Below are 5,535 nucleotides of genomic sequence, written 5' to 3'. Positions count from 1 at the left end.
AGAAGATATGCTATGAATTCAAATACAAGGGTACGATGTGTAACAAGAACTTCGATGAAATATTGGTGTGTAAAATTATCCAATATTTATATTACTTATGTTTCAACACAAATGCTTTTACACAGAAGCATTTTATGAACTACAAGTGTAGTAAATTTTATAAAATTGTTTCATGTGAATTGTTATTTTATATTTTGTCTTTGTGAAGCTTCGATGTTCGTAATTTTGATTATGAAATCAGTGATAATGTTTCATAATTCACTAACATTCTTCACGATTTTATTAACAAGTGCAAACACAGTGTAAGGAAATATTCCAAATGAATGCTAAGATCGAAATATTAATGTTATCTTTTTCAATGAAAATGTTGAAACTTAAGTTATTGTCACAGATATTACTAACCACAATATAAAGATTCAATTTGTTTAATTATCTTTCGTTCAATAAAGTCAAAAGGGTTGAATTTCTAATGTGACAAGTGATTTAGGTTTAGTCTTTATTCACAGAAATGTAACATTGCCCTTGTACCAATTTCTTTCGCATATGCTGAGAGGTTATAGAAATTAAGTTTATGTATTGAGATTGTATAGCTACACAGAATATATGCATTATCTGGTTGATTAATTTTGGGTAAAGTTAGATAAAATTTAATTGATTAGGTATGTTGGCAAGTTTACTGTTAACCTAACATGCGGGGTTTTGATTTGATCCATTGATTTTTACATACAAAAGCTGTAACGAGTCTTACTGCAGCTGACAAATATTCCGAATTATATTTTTCAAAGAAATACAATGTTTAATTTGTTTCCGCCAGGAAGTTTCTAACGGTTTTCAACTCTTTCTTTGTGCTATGGTAGGATTTTTTGTGATGGCCATAGTGACTTCCTGAATTTTGCTGTAAATATTCAATATTCTATTATTTTCTTCTAACTATATTTATCGGGTGGGTAAATGTCAAAATTTAACATCATAAAAGAAATAAATATACCTTAATTCTATACGATAAAAAAAAAATGGGTTTACAGCGTTAAAACGATCGCCTCCAGATGATGACGTCTTGACTGAGCGCTGCGGCCTGAACCTCAAGATGGTCTTGCTCCAGCACGCACATTCCCTGTTGCAACGGAAGAAAGCTGGTACTTGCACTACACGAGATTCACCTTGCGTCTCAAAAGCGAGTACCTAGGGGGCGTGATTTCATGGAACTATGTAGCAGACGAATACTAGTTTGGTGCGTAATATGACATGATTTTCGATATTTGTGTTGTGTTCGAGTACAGCAGGAAATATTTTTGCTTTCTCTCTTAATTTTCGCAGAACGAATGTTGACGTGTGTCGGTATTATATTTTGCTCATGCTTTTCTTCTTTTGCAAAGTGCTTTACGTGGTTTGACAGTCTGATTGTGCTCAGACGAATACTTTCCGGAACCACTGTATTTATGATCTTGTATTGGCAGTCAGTAGGCACTCATTTAAATCTAACTTACGAAATTACAATGTAACTGTTAATCCTAATACATAACATTTTCGGTGTGCGGACGTAAGTACCTAACTAACATTCATTTCTTAAACATATATTTATGTGTTGCACATTATTTATTGTTGTTCCTGGGATATCATACAAAAAAGCCCAAATCCGCTTACGCACAGTCTACTATCCACGGTGCAACCAATCAAAACGTTGCATTTCTCGTATCAAAGTATGAGAATAGCAAGGCATCAAAGCAAAACGCCTCTAACATGTCGTTAGTAAACGGGCCTATAAAATCGCTTGAGCGAACATTAAAAGTTTAACAGGCTACTAAGATTTTAGTGATGCGTTAACTATCAGCTCGTTAAGAACGTTTTAACGATGGTTGAGCGAACCCGGCATCATGTTTCGTTCCTCCTTGCCAGGAGAGGAGGTGGGGGAAATTGAAAATAATGTAGGATGGAGTTTTGTGCTGACGATGACCTGGTAATATGTGTGTGTGTTAATTACACGCGGCTAAAGGGTGGGCCCATTCAATTTTGTTTTGCATCGTTTTACACTTCCCGGCTGCACTGCTCAACTCACTAATGTGAAATTATAATTACTTTAAGAGTATACTCGTACTTTGAAAGCAGAAAATTATCATCATGCATTTTATTCCCAATTACTATTGATATTAGCTACAACTAATAGTAGTCACACTAAAGGCGATGGAACTAAAGCTGAGAAAATATGCCATGTGGTAAAAGAAATCTCTCAAAGAAGTCGATTGCGTGTAATTTATTTGTCCACGTAAATATATCAATACCGGGTTTCCAAAAATATACGTTTCTTTTATGTCAACAACAAGAATGGTTCATAACTGATATTTTATTTTTACCTTGTATCTATTCTTGATAAAGGTTGTGTAATGAGAGGGAAAGGGGGGGAGAAAAATGAAAAATGTACCCGTCGAATGTAATTAATAAACTAAATTGTCATGGATGCCAAATGATTACTGCGCTCTTCTCTCAATGTAAATGTATTTTTATTAACTTCAAATACATAGTTACGTTCCTTTCATTTTAGAATTCGATGTTCTTATGATTCAGATTCAGATTTCAGCGAACATTTTATTTTCCTAAGCGCAGGTGTATTTCAAACACACCCGCACCCCAGTGTTGCCAATCTCCGAATGCAGGATTTCCCTTTTACCAGTGTAAAATTTCCCTTTTTCGAACTAAATTTCCCTCGATTTTCAAAACCCATCTGAAGCTGTATCTTTGTATTACTATAACTGTTAATCAGGACCGTTTATAAGAGGGTTTAGTGGGTTCAAACCCCCCCCCCTCCCCATTGAATAAAATAGTAGAAACTGATCATAGTTTCATAATATAATTATCCTTAAAAAAACATTTGAATTTTAAAATAAAACGCTAATAATACGTCTATACGTATAACTTACAAATGAGAATGTAAAGAATAAATGCCGTAGGAAATCGAGTAAAGCGAATGCTCCAAAAGAAATCCGATCCGAAATCGCAGCCAATGAGCGCCGCCGATTCAATCGCCTGAGCATCACCCATAACGGCAGCGTGACCAACTTGAGATCGGGTAAGCTTCGGGTCGGCTTCGACTGTGCTCGGAACTGGAATGACCAACTTTTGAATAAAAATGCATGATTTTCTTACTCCGGTTATTCTTTAGCTTATTCTCTGTAAGGTATGTGTGATAGATATATAGTCGTATTCTCCGAAATCTCATCTTTACATTGATGTAGGACACACACCATAATTATGTTTCATAACTAGAGCCCGGAAGTTTAGCAAAATGCCTCTTTTTATCTACTGCATATATTGATAAAATTTTTCCGGATATACGTTTCTTATGTTGTTTCGAATGTTTTGGAAGCCTTTTCATTTTGCCTATTTTGCCTATTTGGGACCCCACTGCCTATTTTTAGTTATAATGCCTTTTTTTGCCTTTTTCAATGAAATTTGAACATAAAAACGTTGTTGGCATTTATTTTTCTTCCGTTTATTATGTGAATAATTTTCGCCTTATTTAAGTAATATTGAACTCACGTATGTTTCAACATTGCTGAAGGAGAAAAGTGTGTTTTAAAAAAAATAGTATTTCATGCTGAGTTAAGATATTGCCTTTCCGTTAACATGTCCTTGTGAATGATTGACTGCTGAAAACCTGTTGCAGAACACCTGCACAATTACGTCATCACGTCCAGCGTCCATGTCAGGAGGTTATTGACAAGAAACAGCACTAATGCCCAAGGGCCTTTGCATGGATTCCAAAATCAAGTTGTCTATCTTTAGTTTAGTTCTGCACTTTGGAAGGAAAGGATCGTGTAGTTGTCATCATGCCGAAATTTAGTGTGCTATTAGGTGGTAAGTTACATGGTTACGTGCATGAATTTGGTGAAAGCACATTTTTGACAGATGGTACTATTCTTCTCTGCAAGATATGTGAAAAAACATTCAACCATGAGAAAAAATACTTTATATCTCAGCATGTGTCAACAGCAAAACATAAATCTGCAGTTGCCAAAAAGGTTGGACAGAAGAAGATATCCCTAATTTCAACAGTGGGCACTTTATCCAACAGGCAATCTCAGTTTTCTCTTGAACTGTGCAAAGCTTTCATGGAAGCAGGGATACCTTTCTGGATAGTGGAAAACAAGTCACTGAGGAAATTTCTGGAGAAATACACTAAAGAAACGGTGCTGTCGGAATCTACGCCGCGGAAAACATATTTAAGTATCTGCTACGAAGAAGCTCTGCAAAGAATTCGTGCTGAAGTTGGTGGAAAGAAGGTTTGGATTCAAACAGATGAAAGTACTGACGCTATGGGACGCTGAATAGCCAACGTCATCATATGAACTATGGAACCAACATGCGGAGAATCCTCGTCATTTCTTCTCACGTCAGAACAACTAGAGAGAGCCAATGGTTCGTCAATAGCTCAGTTATTCTCAAATTCCCTACTTCTGCTCTGGCCAGATGGTGTACATCATGATGACATGTTACTTTTTATCAGTGATGCAGCTCCCTATATAAAGAAGGCTGCCATAGCATTGAAAATTCTCTTCCCGAACATGCTTCATATCACATGCGTAGCCCACGCAATGCACAGAATCGCCGAAAAAGTTAGTGTTGCACCCAGAAGTGGACAGGTTGATTTCGAACACAAAGAAGATATTTCTGAAATCTCCCTCTCGAACCCGAACATTTCAGGAAGTTGCACCTGAGCTTAGTTTACCTCCGCAACCAGTCTTGACGAGATGGGGAACCTGGATATCAGCAGCTATATATTATGCTAACCACCTTGAAAAAATCAGTGAGGTGATCGATGCTCTTCCAGAAAATGAAGCGGCTTCAATTCGTGAAGTGAAAAAACTCCTGTGCTATTCAGAACTGAAGAATGAACTGTCGTTTATTTTTGCACAATTACAAAGCTAGATAAAAGAGGTGAGACTCTTGTAGCATCCATGAAAATGTTCGAGGAATCTATGCAGCAGATGATGGAAGTGTCAGGAGAAAAGGGGTCAGCTGTTGTGGAAAAGTGCAAATGGGTAGTGAGTGCAAATGATGACTTGAAACAATTGAAGACAATTTGTGATATTCTAAAAGGTGAAAATGCTGTTATCGAAATGAGCCCAGCTACATTTGCTTGTTTTATGTATGCTTCATTAACATTTTGCCAGAAATTATAGATAAAAGTAAGTGACTTTCAAATGTGCCTTTTTCAGTTTATTTTGCCTTTTTTCCCATTTTTAGTGCCTATTTTCCACATTATAAATGCCTTTTTGCCTGCCTATTTTAACGAAAATAAATGCCTGAACTTCCGGGCTCTATTCATAACTGTTGTCACAATAATTAAAGCTACCCCTTCCGATGGAAAATTCAATGGATTTAAATAGCTGAAAAACACGTTTCCACTTTGTTTAGATTCAACATGTTGTCCGTCGTCTACTGTGACGTAGCCACTAATATGATTCATCCCATGCTTAGCTCGGAATCACAGTTGGTAGAACCATGACATAATTTTCTACGAAATTCACAGTAGTTTCT

The sequence above is a fragment of the Lepisma saccharinum genome, chromosome 13 (assembly GCF_977018435.1).
Source record: "Lepisma saccharinum chromosome 13, izLepSacc3.1, whole genome shotgun sequence".
In the NCBI taxonomy this organism is placed as follows: Eukaryota; Metazoa; Arthropoda; class Insecta; order Zygentoma; family Lepismatidae; genus Lepisma; species Lepisma saccharinum.
This window is presented reverse-complemented; position numbering follows the sequence as displayed.